The 18,457-nt window shown below is 40.1% G+C and overlaps 1 protein-coding gene across 2 annotated transcripts in view; it reads right to left on the bottom strand.

Moving 5' to 3' along the window:
* adcy7 (adenylate cyclase 7) overlaps positions 1-17,008 on the bottom strand; it is a 68,797-nt gene extending 51,789 nt beyond the window's left edge. The window contains exon 1 of one of the 2 annotated variants that reach the window (XM_034679852.1): positions 16,870-17,008. The gene's annotated coding sequence lies outside the window, so the exon portion shown is untranslated. The remainder of the gene's footprint in view (positions 1-16,869) is intronic. The other variant, XM_034679851.1, reaches the window with a different exon arrangement.
* Positions 17,009-18,457: the final 1,449 nt, after the last annotated feature.

Raw genomic sequence — 18,457 nt, 5'->3', positions numbered from 1 at the left:
CAACAGTTAAGCCTCTCTGGGCAACAGCCAATAATTCAGGCTTCAGGCGTATGTAGCAAAACTCAGATAATGGACATGAAGTTTCCTTCTACAGTCCAACTTGCAACTTGAGACAAGAAAGCAGTTGGAGATAAGAGACCTGTACCGTCAGTAACTATGAAGATATATAGATATATATAAAAAGCCAATTATAAGCCAAACCCATTGTTGGACAACCAGTGGGTTAGAGGTTGTATTTCAGCGACTTGATTCTGCTTATTTGGCAATCAACTAATTTCTTCGACCAATGTCCACTCAAACATGAATGGTCCACAGTGCTTCGAACATATTAGGAATTGAGACTCAAACGCTTCTGTTCATAATAAAAATGTATACATAACTGGTTACAAAAGGTAATAACAGGCCATACAGACACATTTACCTGTAGAAGTAAATAAAAGTTCAAAGTGCATTAGTTTCACTTTTGCCAAATACCCAGCAGCCTGTGCTCCAGGCTGGTCTGGTGATTCACATAGTGTAGATGTGTAGAATTGCATAAAAGTGTTCTGCTATGAAAAATCAGACATTTGTAACAGGTAGAATAAATACTGAGTGTATGTGCTACAAAAGCAACGCATAGCACATTCTACTAAGCCCTCAATTACAGCTGTGCAGCAGAGAGGTCAGACGGTAGGAGTGACGCAGAAGGAGCACAGAGAGATCTCATTACCTCAAATGCCTCCTGAGAGCTATGGATGACTGCAGTAGACAGAGCCTGAGGGTTTACTTAATTGCATCCTTCATTACTGAGAGTCTTCATTAGCACCCTTAACATTTGTGGTTTTGTAATGCCTTTTCATGCATCCAACTTGCATTGAACAGCCCAAGTTGAACCTTGTTTTTCCGTCTCAAGGAGGTTTTTTCAATCACAGGCTTCTCCAGTAGCACACTACGCTTCCTGACTTTCAATAGAGGCCTTGTCTGTGGCAGCCATACAGTAAGCAGTATGGCTAGAGTTACACCTTTTGTAAAAGCCATCCCCTATGCTTTGCTGCCGACAGCTAAGGAATGTGCAGGACAGCATTGCTGTTTAACAGCCTTACAGTCAGGAATGTCTGCAAAATGCACCCTTCTTGAGGTTTCTGCGGCTGAGTGGGAAGGAAAGTTTTTGGCTGAGTTGGGTGAAGGCAAGGTTACTCCCTCTTGATTTCTCAGAGGGACTGGCTGGAGATGACTGGGGTTTCACTGTGGCCGCTCCCAAATATGAGTCACAGTCTCAGTCTGTGCTTCATTTAGGAAAGCTCACCCAGGTGGGAAGAGCTCATCCTGTGTGTTTAAGGGTAAGAGCCCAAACAGGACCAAATGGGACGTTTCCATCTCTATATTTAACACGTTTTGTTATTGTTCACTTAAAAAAAGATTTAAAAAGTCTATTTTTAATACAGAGACATCTCCTTGAAAATATATACTGATTAAACTTTTAGCAATATCAAATTTAAATGCTTTTGGGGAAGTGGGCTTTGCCAAGAATACTTCATTTTATATAAAATACTGACTTCAAGAATAAGCGTGGTGATTTACCAAATTTACCATATAACAAAAGCAATGTTTTAAACAACTGCTAACTCAACGTTCAGAGACCAATCAACTTTGGACTTTGCATATTGACAATGCTTGTTGGCAGGATTATTTTGTTGTTGTTGTTGTTTTTAAGTTGTGTTTTGGGTTTTTTTTGCCTTTATGATATGACAGTTGAAGAGAGACAGGAAATGTGGGGAGTAGAGAGTAGGGGAAGAAATGCAGCAAATGGTCGCGGCTGGGAGTCGAACTGGCGACCTCTGCAAAGAGGACTATATATAGCCTCTGTATGTGGGGCACTTAGACCGCTTGGCCATCAGCGTTCCTTGTTGGTTTTTTCATAAGATAAAGAATATCTCAAAACTTACTTTTCCTTTGATTCATCAATCAATCAATCTTTAGTTGTATAGCGCCAGATCCCAACAAATGTTATCTCTAGACGCTTTTACAAACATAGTAAGGTCTAGACTCTAGACCACTCTATGCCAAATTATGAAAAGAGACCCAACACTAAGACAGGGTAAGACTCAGTCTTATCTCACCTTAATCCACCATGAGCATTGCACCTTGCAGTATTTAGCGGCGAGGAAAAACTTCCTTTTAACAGGCAGAAACCTCAGGCAGAACCAGACTCATGTTAGACAGCCATCTGCCTCAACCAAGTTGGGTCTGGAAAGAGGGATAGAGGAGAATAAGAGATAGAGGAAGCGGTGATAGTGATGAGACAAGTAGTATAAGCTGTTGCAGCTGGAGTCCAGCACGTCCATGTCAGCTGGAGTCTGGAACATCCACAGCATTTTAAAATGAATGTAAAATTAAATTGATATTTTTATCAAGGTTGTTCCTGAACCAAGTGAAAGCATGCCCCAAATGGTCATTATATATGTCCAAAACTGATATCCAAGGAACATTCTTAACAGCAAAGACTTCCCTTGAACTCTTTGAAGAAGCAGCTCTTGGTATTCGGTGAGTTTGAGATATTTTGATTTCCTCATTTACTAAAACCACCAATACCTTTTCAGTTTCCACATGTATTAGGACACACAGGTTCCTTCATGCATACGATAAGCTTAGAGTTTGTTTTTCTCAGTTGTTTTTCTCAGCTGCAAGCAATCATAAATTGACTGACACTACATAGCTGATTACATCATGTTTTGAAACCAAAAGTCTTTAAGTATAATAAATGAGATGAAAACACAAAGATAAAACAATTTTTCAAAAAGTTCAGTCATCCCTCTCACTTTGTTTTCTTTATTTGAACCATTTTTTTCTCAAAACCTGAATGTTTTTCTACAAAGCTCACAGGATTTCTGAGCTACAGAGCACTTTCAAGTGAAGGCCAACCATACCCTGTGACATGCAGCCGACCGCACAACATCTCACTTCCTTGGCAACTGTGACTCATTTCCCTAGCAACGCAGCAAGGACAGCTTCATAAAAAGGGAACTCACAGCCGCTGCGCAATTAGTCACAGATGGATGCTGTTATGAAACAACCACTGATTTTAAGGACAAACTGCAATCTAGTTAAGACGGATAAACACAAATATAAATAAGAAACATTTATTACTGATCATTGAGAGCATGGTCTCTGCTCATGTCATGTGCAGTATGTGTCCTCTAAATGCTAAAAATGTTGAATCATTTCCTCATACATTCACAAAGACGCAAAACATAACACAAATAATTTCTACTACGAATGTTTGTTGTTTTCCTCAACCATAGGACAGTGCAGGATCATAAGATAGGATAGCAAGCCACAAATCATTAATGGATTAGCATCTTTTTGACTATGTGTGACACCTGAGCCTGGAGCTTTGGGTCGCTCCACTGGACCAGTGCATCCCAGCTGGTGACAGCAGTGGCTTGTGTGAACAGCCTTACGAAGAACAGTCAGGGTGTGTGTCTGTGTGAACCAGAAACCAGATCTTTTAAAGAAAGCGGTTTCCACTGAACGGCCATAAGGGTAAGTTAGCTGTATATAGGTGGGATTGACATTGCTGTGGTTTTGCCAATACAATTTTCCCATTAAAATATGAAATATAAGACTTAAGTAGCAAATTCATGTAGTCAGTGGCATAGTTGCTTTACAATATGTATCCGGTACACTACCAGTCAAAAGTTTGGAAACACCTTATCATTCAAGGGTTTGTATTTATTTTAATTATTTGAAACACTGTACATTAATACCAAACACATCAAAACTATGAAATATCACATAGGGAATTATTTAATTAACAAAAAAGTGTTAAACAAACCAGAATATGTTTTATATTTTAGATTCTGTAAAGTAGCCCCCTTTTGCCTTGATGACAGCTTTGCACACTCTTGGTATTCTCTCAGTCTGCTTCATGAAGTGGTCTCCTGGAATGGTTTCTAATTAACATGAGCCTTGTCAAGAGTTCATTTGTAGAATGACTTGCCTTCTTAATGTGTTTGAGACCATCAGTTGTGTTGTTCAGAGGTAGGGTTAGTACACAATGGATAACCCTATTTGACTGCTGTTGTAATCCATATTATGGCAAAACCAGATTATTTCATAGTTTTGATGTCTTCAGTATTAATCTACATTGTTGAAAATAATTAAAATAAATAAAAACCATTTAATGAGAAGGTGTGTCCAAACTTTTGACTGGTAGTGTATATGGAAACAGGATTTCTCTTTCTGCACAGGCCTTATCTGACCAGCAAAAAAATTGCAAAGCTCTGTTGAGAGCGGCTCAAGATGTCTTGTGTTACCTGGTAACCCACATCCATACGTTGTTGCCCTGTCAGCAACTTTTGTGGAGAGAGGACTTAAATAACCTGCAAAATATATGTTGCTCGGTAGAAAACTAAAAGGTCACCAATACCAAAGCTATAGTGGTGTCTTTCACTGCTATGCTTGCTCTACAGCATTCTCCTCAATGCTTAAACAACCCCACAAATGGCTCCCATCAAACATGAACAGCTCCAAAACTGCATCATAGATATTCTCTGTCCACCAGTTTTGTTTTTATTTAAGCCTAATGTGGAATTGGACCAACTGTTAATAGTAAAGAAAATACACTTTTTCCCAAAATGTAAGTATAGATCCAAAATAAAGTAGGGATACTCTCTTTAATAAAGTATATATCTTAAAATACAAATCTATCTTTGAGTTATCACTCATGAGCCAGGAGATGTATGTGGTGTGTTTCATTTTCAAAATGTCATCTTTTGGACATTTTAAAGCATCAGTCATTGTGCAGTGTGAAGCTTCCTGTCGACAGTCCATAGATCGGGACTAAGGTAAAACATAGAGGGACTAGGTAACATCGCTGTCGCTCTCCTCTGCACTCTGTCTGTCTGTCTGCACCTGACATAAAACTAACATGTGCATGGTTCTGAGATGCCAAAACGCGGTATTTGCCGACTTGTGGATCAGAGCACTTTACGTTGTGTCTGGGAGTTGTGAGAACTGCAGGTGTGACAGTCAGCAGAACACACACACACACACACACACACACACACACACACACACACACACACACACACACACACACACACACACACACACACACACACACACACACACACACACACACACACACACACACACAGGATGAGGCATGCAAACAGGTTAGTTTGATGACCACCAACGCTCTCTTTCTCCTGCACTTGCAGCAGCTTTAGGTTGAAAACAGTGTGGAACTGTTTGTTTGAAAAGCTTAGGTGCTTTCCAAAACTACTGAACGTTAAAGTAATGGATGTTGTCTCGTTCTAAAGCATGTAGTATGAAACTATAAAATAATCTGACCTTAGTCATGACTCTGCAGCAAGAAGACTTAACACAATGTAAATTTAATTAAACACAGTATTTGCACAAATGCCTTTTGGTTGATTATATAAAGATTTTTATTTTATTTTACAGATACCATCATGTTGATTAAAGCAAAGATCAAAAATGAACAGAAGTATGTCAAGATCAGTGAACCCAGCCTTGATGGATTTTTGAGTTCTGGTAAGCCATCAGTCACACTCCATTGTACAAAATTAAATGGAAGTGCCAGTTGTTGACTTTTAAAAATGCACGTCATTTCGGTATCAAATGAAAATCGCTCTGTTTTCAGCAAGCTCCTTAGGACAACAGCCATGCGGCTAGAGAAACTACTTCTTTAGCATCCACTTATGATTTTAAAAGTTAGGAAGTGGTTTATATGGAATTTAATCATTTTCACAGCACCTAAAAACTGAGTTTCCCAAATCAAAAAAAGAAGAGGAAAGAAAAAGTGGAGCGAGCGCTGTGCATTGTGGGAAACAGTGCGGAGGCAAGGCAGACTGGTCCGATGCTTACTGAGAAATTTTCCCGAATCAGTAGACATCCGGGGAGTTTTGGCATACTGCAGATTTTGCTCTTGTTCCCATACTACTTAGTGCATACTGAATTTTGGCCAAATCAGTACGTACTGCTAGTATAGTAGGCGGTTTCGAAAACAGTCTTAGTTTGTTTTCTCACCTTTGTGTGCTATCAATGGAACACTGAGTTTTTGTAAAACTTGGTAGGGAAGACCGTGTGACCTGATTAGCATGGCAGGTATAAAGGTATCACGGAAGGGGTATACCTCTTATTACTCCGTTGCTGCCCCCGCCCTCCGGAACTCCCTCCCCAAACAGATACACAACTCCACTGACTTACAAACATTCAAATCCCAGCTCAAAATGCACCTCTTCAGAACTGCTTTCAACTGTTTATGTTTTTATATCCACTGTGTTTCTATTTTGTTTCTTTTAGTCTGTCTTTTAATGTCTGTTATTTGTGAAGTGTCTGAGTTTTTTTGAAAGGCACTAAATAAATAAAATGTATTATTCTTATTATTATTATTATTAGTAGTAGTAGTAGTAGTAGTTTTAGCAGAACACCCTCATCATACTTCTTCAACTCACACAAAAGTGAAGCTCACTTTTGATAGTCAGACTACGTCACATGCCTTTAAACTGACAAGATCACTTTCTTTGTCGGTAAAGACTTGTACCATTTGGATTTTTGTGACTGGAAGGTTTTATCATCCCTTTTGTTCATTTTTCGGGGATTTTTGTTATATCATATATGAGTGAGACAGATGCAGGTAGCCTATGTTGATAATGTGTGGTTCTGTGTGAGGCACGACTCAAAAGCTACAGTCTATGAAAGCAGAAAATGAAAAGCTGCAATCCCCATTGGCTCTGGGTATTTCTATTCAACATGTATTTGAAGTTGGATCGAGGGCTCTCACTGATCTGGTTGCACATCCCCCTTGTATCTTGGTGTCTCCACAGTATTCAATAGATACCAGAGAGCCAATGCTGGCAAATCACTCATTATCCAGCCGAATACAATGTGTGGCTTGTTGAATCTGCAGTGCTACAGACTCCCTGTTGCAAACAAACACTACACATCTCTGAAAGAGGGTCATTACCAAAAAACATTCACCCATTGTGGACTCAACTAAACACAAACACCACTTAGAGCTAAGATCTTTTTAAGAGGCTGATGTTTTAGCTAAAGGAAATTGGATTTACTGTAAGAGAATGTTAAGTAGTACTGACAAATGATTTCTAAACAATGACCAACACCAAACACACATCAAAAACCATAAAGATGTGTAATCAGAGTGCTCCAAAGATCCCTCCTAACTGAGAGCTGTTTACCTGCTGTACTGCATACTTCTCTTTTCATTTAGTGACCTCAGCTACTAATGTCTTTTACAGGTAAGCTGTTTTTCAGTTTTAAAGTGAGTTCTGCAAACTCGGCGTCTCAATGGCTCTTCTCCAGATGGGGTGCTCTCATAAGCATTACATAATGTCCTTGAACCATAGCAAAGCACACAAAACACTGAAATTGAAATGGGGAAAAAAGACAGAGAACAAGACACCCACACATCTGCACCATCCACACTCACACAAGCATTCACTGGAGGCATGCTCCAGCTTGTACCAGCTGCAGGCTATTTTACCATTGGACAGTTAGTTAGCCTCACAAGGTTATTTCATTTACATCCATGTGACTCTAAGAACTTTGCAGCTGAATCATTATCCTACACCAATACATCGGTATATCAAGACCAAAGGACTCTGATCGTCCATGAAATGTGCCTTTTTGGTAACAAATAAATGATGTACTTTGATTGTGTGCTGACATTAAATATCATTGTACTCACTAAACTCTAAGAGGCAGACTGTAATTGGTGTTTTCACAGAGGGACTGTGGGTGGGGAAGGTGCCCTGGAAATGACACAATATAACAGACAATAGGGTGGAGAGGCTTTTCTCTAATGGCACACCAAAGCATCCCATCACAGCAGCTCTGATCTTTCTCCAAAGAGCGGAGGCAAGAGAGCACAGCCTTTCATAGCCCCTCAAGTGCTCTCACAAGCAAGATACATTAGCAGTCTTCAACAAATATGACTGAGAATTAGAGGTGAGGTGAATACATAACAGAATACATAACACAACATTGATACCCTAACTTTCTGCACAAACTGACTGCTAAAGCACTACCATATTGTGTAGCACGAGTACCATAAACTATTCAAGGTTGCTATCGAAGCATCAGCATGGGCACTCGATTTCTAATCCTCAAAGACAACAAACTTGCTTTATTAGGCTCGAGTTATGAGCAAATGGGGCAGCAGTAGCTCAGTCCATAGGGATTTGGCTTAAAGTCTCAGTATGGACCAGGTTTGTAGATTGGACTGGTAGCTGGAGAAGGAAATGTGCAAATCACTGAACCCCCAACTGCTCGGGTGGCGCTGGTAGATGGCAGCCTCTTCACTCTGACATCTCTCCATCAGTGTATGTCCATAGTGTGTGTGTGAGTGTGTCTGTCAAACTATATGTGTATAGAATGATCAAAAAAACACCAGGAGTGAATTTATAAAGAATAAGTTTGTAAATGCAAAATTTTCCCGGATATTCAACAACACTCATTTCTCCTTTTTCAGTGACTAAACATACAAATATGAAAATAACCATAATAACAAAAATTTGCAATGTACATTAATGTATCCTGTTATTATGTTCATAACACACTCTAGTATTTGAGTGTATTATGTCCTTGCATGTTTGCAAACTTTCAATGAGTCTTCGCTTTCAAACGTTTCAAGATGTTAAGTACAAAAAAAAATAAGCATTCAGCCTAAAGAAAAGAAAAAATGTGAGCTAACAGATGGTAGTGGACAGTCAAAACAGGGACACTAAGTCTCCTGCAGATTTGATGACGTCAATGACAGAAACCTCTGAACCTAGAGTGACTTTAGAAAACCCAATCCCAGCAGCACCCTGCTCATGTTCAGTATTTTTGTACAGCGGGGACGCTTCCTATGATTTCACAGCACAATATGGGGGGAAATCCTGGGAGTGTGACATGGAGAGAGCCATCAACCCAGTAAAGGTCATCTCCTCCCTACACTTCTGCCTCGCACACTTACATCAGTGAGCAGTGAGATGAGGTTAGGTTCACTTTAAACAGATCAAACAAGCTTAAGCAGAGTAAAAACAATCCGGAGATTTAAGAGGATATGAATCACAGACCAATGACCCGATGACCAATGTTTTGGTTCTGTTTTTGGACCTGTGTTTACATCCTTGCCAAGTCAAACACTCTGACATAACACCTGTTGTAAAATCATATTACGAATACACTGCTGTTGTTTGGAAAAGTGGACCAGTCTTTTTTAGAGCAGCTTACATCATTTTCCCCTCTCCCCTGACACCATGAGGCAGATGAGAATGTGGTTATCTATTTTACACCTAATCTGCCACCGAGCCAATGTTAAAATGTCTGAAATCATCCCAAAAGATTGATGATAAGAAACTGGTGGCACTAGGTCAAATTATATTAGGGCCACCTTGTCACTATTTAGTTAAACAGTGGAGTTTAAGGAGTTTCAGAGAGCGGGGGTAAAAACTCTGAAAATGAGCCGGTGAGAAGGGAATGAGTACCAGCAGGAAGGTCCAACTAATAGATTATTATTTGCAGTCTCCTGGCATAAGTAGCAGTGATGCTAGCAGATGCTAAAAATCTATGCAACCTGCAGATAAGCATGAAGATGAAAATAGACGACTGCTGGGTGTCAGAGGGCCCTTCATCATGCTGCTTACATGACACTGGTCATGTGCAAAAGTATGTATTATGTTCTTACCAAACAACAACCTCCAGCCACGAAAATTGAGGCCAATGCGGAAGTGCTAAAAACTACAGTTCCTCGAGTGTCCACTTGAGGCTGGCTCCGGAAGTACTGGAAGATTCGAAGATATTAGGATTACAAGTTTTCTATTATGAGAGGCACAGTGGACTTGACTGACAGGCGGGAACACTGTAGCTGTTGGCTAGGAGGCTCTTACCTACCTCTTTACCTCACTCTAGCTCCACAGCAGTTAGATTGACTTCAGTGTTTCCAATATGGCACCCACCAACAATTGGCTTCAAAACAGTGCTTCAGAAACAGATTGGTGACGTCACGGATACTACGTCCGTTATTTATACAGTCTATGTGGAGCACCAAGAAACTGCCTGCTAAACTAAAGCTAGCTGCATCCCAGCTCACATCTACTCTTGTCGTACTGTGTCTTTGATGGTGCTGGACAAGAAATCATGTTCAACAATAAATGATGGCTACGAAGATGTTGTAGCAGCGATGCGAACTGTTTCGGTAGCAGTGTAGTCCCTCTTAAGGATAGAGGGTTATGTATCTAATGAGTGCATTGAATGACATACATGAGAGCAATATTCAAGCCTGAATTTGAGCTTTTATCAGAGACATTTAATAGTGGTATCGGCATGAAAAAATCTAACTTTGACAAGCTTTGACTGTACTTGCTTTTATGACCGAAGGTAGAAAAGCCCACATAAGACGGAAAATGTGACGTCTCTCTCTTAATTTGCATGAATAAAGCAGCACAGAAAAGGAGAAAGAGAAAGAGCATTTATAACATGCATGGCAGAGGCTGTGCTGAAGGAGGATTAGTGCTGATCTCTGGCTGGAAGCATCAGAGTCAGAGTTAATGAGTCCGATTAGTCCCCAGTGAGTGTTCAGGGATTAGCACACTGTCCACTATGAGGAACCCTTCTCATTTAAGCCTAAATGGGACAGAGAGCACAGAGCCTGCTGGAAAGAAGAGGATAAAACATGAGAGATGACAAGAGGGAAGATGGAGAAAATGGGAGAGAAGGGACAAATGGGTGAAATGATCTGCTTTATGAGTGGCTAGAAGCATTTGGAAAATGTCATGGGGTATAATGACAAAAGAAAATGCTTGTTATGTGACTCAGCATGTGTGTATGTGCTGGGAGAAGACAGAGCTCAATTGCAGTTCTATACTGACAAACACAGAAATAGAGGTAGAGGAGATTTATCCTGGCACAGCTCACACAAACACTGACTCTAGGAGATACTAGATCACATGTTTCATTCACAATCATTCTTTTTTAAAAACTGTTTGGGATTTGGGTGAAGTGTTCTTCACAGAATTATTGCACAAATCAGATTTATGGTCTCTTGCTTTGATGGTACACTTCGTCAGAAAAGCGTATTATATTCCTATTTATTTTATTCAACATTATTCAGTTTATTGTCCTGACATCAAAGAGCTTAGATGATTTAGTCTCATCTACCTATATGGTTGTCTCTCCTTTGTAAACATGTTCTACCATTGTGAAGAGAAGTATTAGATAATTAGTAAGTACATTATTATTGACAGTGAATAAACACTTAGCTAACCTCAATAAGTGAAAGGAAAACAGAGCAAGAGACATACTGACAGCAGTAGAAGAAGAGAGCATGAGTCAGTCTGCCTGTCAGAAGGTGTCAAACCTAGTTCTAAAGAAAACCTGCCATCAGTCATATTGACATTTCCTGTAGAGGTTCAACATATTTCCTGTCAAGGTCACCGTCGTTGATACTATAAGCAGCCCATGCTGAGAACATGCTTTCAGGTTTGCAACAGAAGTTAGCGCCTCCTTCTTCTAATCAGTGATCATGCACAAAAACAAAAATAATCACAACTGATTGGTCATTTCTGAACATTTTAACTAGGGCTTGGTGATATGGCAATAAAATATGATCAGAATATTTCTAGCATGGATAAATACATATTATAATTAAAATACAACATTTTGACAATCTTCTAGGTTTTGGAATTTCCTAATTTTCCAAATTTCCTTGATGTACTAGCCAGTTATGAATTTAACATTAAGATTAGCTTGTTGGAGATGCAGTGCCAACAAGTGGTCGTTGGTTTGACTCCTGGCCTCGACCATTTGCTGCATGTCTTCCTTGAGCGGCAACCTCCGGTCTCAAAATATGAAGCCCATGCGAAGTGTTATAGACTGCAATTCATTGAGTTTGCTTGAGGCTGACTGCAGAACCGCCACATACAAACCACATACACACCCATTCAAAAAAGATGATCTTTGCGGCATTAATAAACATGTTTACAGCCTGGTTCAAAAAACGGCTTGGGTCTGAAGAGCTCATTTCTCTATCGGTACACACTGTACGGGGGTGAATTTTTTTATAACGCGACGTTCAGAAGATATTAATATTACGAGTTTTGCCAATTTAAGGACATGACTGACTTGACTGACAGGCGGGAAACTGTATCTGTTGGCGAGGAGGCTCTTACCCGCCTCTTTACCTCACACTAGCTCGACAGAAGTTAGCGGTTTCCCACATTCCCTGATTCTCGTCAGCGGTCCTATCTAATACAAGCGAAAAACCCCAGAAATATACATTTAAAACATAAATAAACCAAAAAGATTAGCCTGTTCGTACGTACGTAGAAGCTGAATGTGTTACAAGTTTCGGATTTCTTCAGCGTTTATAGTGCATGAGGATGTTCTGCAGCAGAATCATCAGTAAGTGTCTCCTTCTAAACAAACAGACCTGATAATAAAAACACTAAAACACTGAATAAGGTATTTTCAGGTACAATGCCTAAGTGTCTACTGAGCTTTTCAGTGGATAGGATGTCAAGTGAAGAGTCTGCCCACAGACCTGCAACTAATGTCCATATGACTGAAACTCTGTTTCGATTTTTGTCAACAATTTCCTTATTTTACAGGATACCAGGATTTCACTTTCACTGTCAGTTTTACGCCCCCAGGTTTTACTCATTTTCTTTCTCTTTTCTTCTTCTGACTTTCCTCACCAGCAGTTAAAACAATGCTTTGCACTGTTAAAGTGGGTGTGCGTGTAGTCTGGGTTTTGTTTTACTTACAAGCTAAAAAGTACAGATTTACTTGCTTTCATTGCTATTTCAGCTGTGACAGGCTGCTACATCCAAGAGCTTCATACTGAGTGAAATGTCAGAGTTTATCACTATTAATGACAACAATTGCATCACGCTTTCCCACTGGGATCATTTTTCAATCAGCCCTTATTGCAACAAACCTTGGGGGTCAAACTAAACAGATCACTGCTTCCTTCACGGGTGCAAACAAGGAGAGTACCATTTGGTCAGGGGCCATAGCAAAAGCCCGGTCACATGAAAAGTGCACCGAAGGATACAGGCTGATATATAAGAGGCCTAAATCTATGTGCATTACTCCTGTAGGACTACATAACCCCATTAATTTTGTCTCAAGGACTTTGAACGTATCACAGTTTTACATAACTACAGCTCACATGAACCCTCATGATGTTAGATTCTGTAGAGTAAGCACAAAGTTTTGGAAAAAACCTGACTGACAAAACTCTAAAGGACTTAATCCTCACTTTGTGAACCGCTATCTTATGCCTACATGGTTGGCTGAGGCTGCATGACATAGGAAAAAAGAAACACAAAACAAGTCAACCACTAGTTATTATGAGCCTCGTCACAAAGCAACGATAAAGATAGTAGACTCTGCATCACTCCAAACGGCACAGATCTGTTTGGGGTGCTGTTTTGTTGGTGTGCTTGCATGCGTCTTTGCTGCACAACCCACAACAGACCGTCCCTGTCCAGACCCATTAATGTGTAAAAATTATTCTAATAACATGCTCAATTATATCAGGGTTCCCATCATGCCAGAATGAGATACATCACAGCATGACAATGGATAACTGCTCACCAAAAGCAATTGCCCAATGTATGGTGTCACATTTTCATTTTCTATGGATGCATTAGGCCTCCCAGCAGAACATTGATCCGCTGATCCATGACCAAGAACTTAACCCTGGGGTCCCAGAGAGCCGCTCTCTGTTCCTCTGTGCCTATTATGCTAGAACAAATGAGCTCAATACTTCAAGCCAATTCACTGTTTGCCCTTCATTTGATTTTTAACCCTGTGTGCATCTTTCTTAACTCACAGTTGAAGCTCACTGACGTTTAAGGTCTAAGCCCATCACCATCTGGTAACCCTGTGAGCTTCCTCCATCCGCTGCCAGAATATTGGTACAGGAATTAGTGATGTAATCAAGCTAATTATATTCACCCTACAAACACACACATACATACACACAGCATCATCCCTATGCTGATGGTGACACTATGCATGATTCATTAAGACAGAGGCGTGAGGTATGTACTGATAGTGTGTGCACTGCATTATGGAATGCATTTAAACAACCCTCATTACAATAAGGTTGAGACGCTGTTGATTAAAATATGCAATAAAATAAACTGATTTTGATGGTTTGTAAATCACTGAAACACAACAACTAATTCTAAATATTGGAAAGACAACATATCGACTGTGACTGTTAAACTGCTCCTTTTAAATGTGATGACAGCAACTTGTTTAAAGGAAGTTGGAGCAGAGACAACAAAACACAAAAAAGTTGTGCAATGTTTAAAAGAAGACAAAAAACAAATGTGAAGGAACGCCTCTGAACTAATTCAGCAGGTTAGTAACACAGCTGAGTATGACGAGCGCATTCCAGAGAGGCTGAGTCTCTTAGAAGTAAAGATGGGAAGAGGTTCGCCATTCTATGAGAGACTGTGTGCAATTAGTTAAAACATTTCAGAATAATGCTCCCCAGAATCTGGAAATTGAGTACCTGAAACTAAATAATTATCAAATGACATGGGGAAAATGGGAGGTCAACGCGGAAATCAAAAAGCAGTTGGGCTCTCACCTAGACCTGGGGCTTCCAAACTTTTCAGCCCGCGACCCCTAAAAATATAGGTGCCAAAGACTTGTGACCCCCGCTGTCCATTGAAGTTGTTAAATGTTGCTTCATACTTTAAAATGAGTTTACCTATATGCACATGTGGCTGTTTCCTGAGCTGAGAATTAACCTAGCTAGCCCTAACCCTAACTTTAGGAGTCATCTGGCAACAAAGATAGGTAGAAAACTAATTAAATGTACGTCTTTGCATAATGGGTAAAATAAGCAAATTTAGATTACATTAAAAAAAATTTAAAAACTGGAAGACATCTTGCTACCCCCATTGGTGTCTTGCGACGCCCCAGGGGCTCCCACCATACACTTTGGGAACACCTGACCTACACAACAACAAAATAAACCCTTTGTATATTTAATTCAAATCCAGCCCTGGTTCAACACAACTTCTTTAACTTCCTGACATTTCAGTAAATCAATGATTTCTTTGAAGAAATCAGTCCAAATCACATTATTTTACTTTGAGCTCTTTGGATTTTCTTTAATCTTTCAGAACACTCATTGCTGCTGTTGGTAGTCACAGAGTAAACATATGTTCAGAGAGAGGGACTTCGAATGTCAACACTATCCCTCCCAACCAGATTTCCTCTTAGCCCCCCAACACAGATCGGTGTGTGCAGTCATGATAGTGCCGGAATCATAACCAATCAGAAGACGTAGTAGGGGCCGCCCCATAACCAACCAGGACAGAGGATTGGAGATAAGCTATGATTGGTCTGTCATAACGGGAACGAGGGGAGTGATATAATAACATTGCTTGATACAAAGGCATTGGAAAATGCAGAGAATTCGCAATAGTCTCATATTACTCCACTTACCGATGGGTATCGATGGACATTATGACCTTTTTTCCAAACACAGCAGAAAAAAAATAACGTTTTTTACACTATTCCTACCAACAGCAGCTTTAAGTCAACCTAGCAGAAATCTTACAAGTAGACATTTCAAAACCTGGGCAAACTGATCCACTATTAGCGAAAGGACACTGTTTTTTGGGGGGGGGATCAACCGGCCACTAAATAATCTTTATTTTGAATGCTTGGAAAGCAGTACACTTTGCTTTTTCATGGCACAGCTCAGTGGCACGAACACAATGGATAATAATTACCATCACAGTTCCCCTTTGTTTAACATTAAAGCTATTTGAGAAGCAATAACTGAATTGAAGACCACTAATGAAGCAGCTGCTGCGAAACGTTAACTTTTAGTCCAGTGCTACAATGTGTTTGTTTTCTGAGGCAGACTGAAATGAGAGGGTACAGCCACTCAGGCACTGCTGAACTACTAAGCCCCCTGAGCATGGTGTTCTAGGAAGAGATAGAGGAGATAAACTCCTTTCAGTGAGCACTACTTCTGCATACTTTTAAAACAGCACATGCTTCCTGCTCCAAATATGTTGGGGTCAAGATTAGTAGGAGGAGCACTAAGTCACTGAGGGGACGGTAATACAACATCAGAGATAGATCCCACTATACTGCTCAGTTTATCATTCTAATTCACAGACAGTTAAAATCTCAAAAAAGCTGCACAATAAAGCAAAGTGCACAGAGTCAACATGGTCATACAAAAACGCCTGCATAGTTGCACATATATTCCTGCTAAATCATTGATTGGCATTGTAAACACGTATGCATTATAAAGAAAACTGCACGTTACGATCAGACGATAACAAGAGGAGAATTTAACAATTACTGAGCGACATCAGCTCATGTAAGGTGCCTGTGGTGTTCAAAAACTGCTCAATGTTGTGCCATTTGTTGTTACAATATCAACGAAAAGAATCATCAAACTACCGTCGAAGTAGACCGCATGCTGCTTTAACCTCTGAATAAAGGAAGCTTGCTGAAAACCAGAAGTCTGCAAGTCACCCGAGGAAAGGACCAAAGTCAACATTAGGACAGTGGATGACAAGAGGCGCAAAGTGAAGACGCGAAATGATAAGATACAAAATACAACAAAACTAAAAATGTACCATCATGCTCCTGCAAAATTTAAGCCTTTGTTTAAAATGTGACGCACAAATAAAGCTTTAAAATTGAGTGAAACTTTTTGACTTAGTGGCGAGGAAACACGCCTGTCACTCTTTTGTCTGAACGAAGCAACAATTAACCTTCTCCAGCGCTGCGTCTTCTCTGCCACAACATTGTTTTCATCAGGCTTCACACACAGGACATATTTTAAGACGTAAAAAAGACCAAGCATCTTACCTGACAGGTTTGCATTAAGTCCAGTAGAGAACTCTACATGGATCACCTGTAGGTACAGGCTCGGAGCGCGTGCTGTGATCTCTGTGCTCCTCTCCTCACACACTGTCAGTACGCGCGCCTCTCCGGCGTCAGGAAGCCCCTCCTCAAACATCACCTCAAACAGTGACGCTGCAGAGCTTTAATATGCAATATCTTACTAAATGAGAGGAAACTGTAAGAATACATGATACCAAACATCAGGGACATGTTTCAACACGCGGTTAAATTATACGGTTTTTATTGCATGGATTGTAGCTGCAAGGAACAATGTTTCAGATGAGTACAGTTTGAAACCTTCCAGCTGTGAAGAGAGATGTGAGTGGACATTCAGATGGCACGGCTATAGCTTCATTCACTCCCCCCCCCCCCCCCCCCCCCCCCCCACCCCTTTTAGTCTGCCACGAGACCAGCGCTTATATACTGCATTTAAACCCCAGATGTGAGAAATGATGGGGGACAACAAACCATTCTCTACAGGCTGTATGTTCAAGCATTGATCAAATGTGCTTCACTGTTTAAACACAGGATATTGAACTTGCTCAGCTGTGACCATGACATCCTGTAGCTGCAGCAGCAGAGTAACGATACATGATGTGAAGTGGCTGTTATTGCTGGCTCCTGGTTTTTGTTTACTGTGTGCAATTTTTGTGACATTTCAGAGGAAATACAAAGGGGTTGTTGTGTGCTTTGGTGAGTAAATTCGTACGGTAAAAGATCATCTCAAGGAATTTTTCTGTGTGCAGCTGCTCATTGAGTTAAAATATGTGAGGAGAATCAGGAAGAGAAAAAAACGCAGAAATTTCAACCATCCAAATGCAGTATACAAGCCCAAACTCTGTGGACTAGGACTTGGAGCGATGACTCCATCTACAGGTGAGTATATGTACTGTACTGACAGAGGGTGGGTGGGGGCATCTAGTGTTCGTTGCACTGATAGTTCTATAAAATAAAATAAAAATCAGCTCCCTTTTAAAGTAAGTAGACCAGCCACATATTAAAACAAAATTCTCACCGAGAACTTGTAAAATGGTCTCATAAACTTTTCAAAGTTACTTGGTCACTCAACTGTCACTGGAAAAAAAAAAAAACAAGCCAAAAAAATATTTAAGGTGGCATTACTGTACCAGAGTAAATATCTTCCCATCACACATCCCTCTCATATTTCAAATATCGGACTCAAAGATACGGGCTCTATGTTAATTAAACATTTATCCATACTATGTTCATATAATTAATAAAAAATAAATACATTTGACAAATACAAATGATTCTGTAGTGGGTAAATTACCAAAGGAACAGATTATCACCCACAGTTTGAATTCTTAACACATTTTTTCAAGTGTAGGATTTCTCAGTAAAAACCATTATCACTCCTTATATTTTAAATTTGTAGTCTTTAAAGAGTGGCTTTAAAGACCACACTGTGGCTGTGCTATCGGGCTCCATCCAGACATCTATAGGGCTGTATGTGAGCACTGGCTCACAGAAGGCTAACTGTTAACACTGTAGCACACTCACAGAGAGCAACCAGGAGGAAAAGGAGATGCTG

This window comes from Notolabrus celidotus, chromosome 3 (genome assembly GCF_009762535.1).
Source record: "Notolabrus celidotus isolate fNotCel1 chromosome 3, fNotCel1.pri, whole genome shotgun sequence".
Lineage (NCBI taxonomy): Eukaryota > Metazoa > Chordata > Actinopteri > Labriformes > Labridae > Notolabrus > Notolabrus celidotus.
The sequence above is the reverse complement of the archived record's forward strand: the minus strand, read 5'-3'. Positions and strand labels throughout refer to the sequence as shown.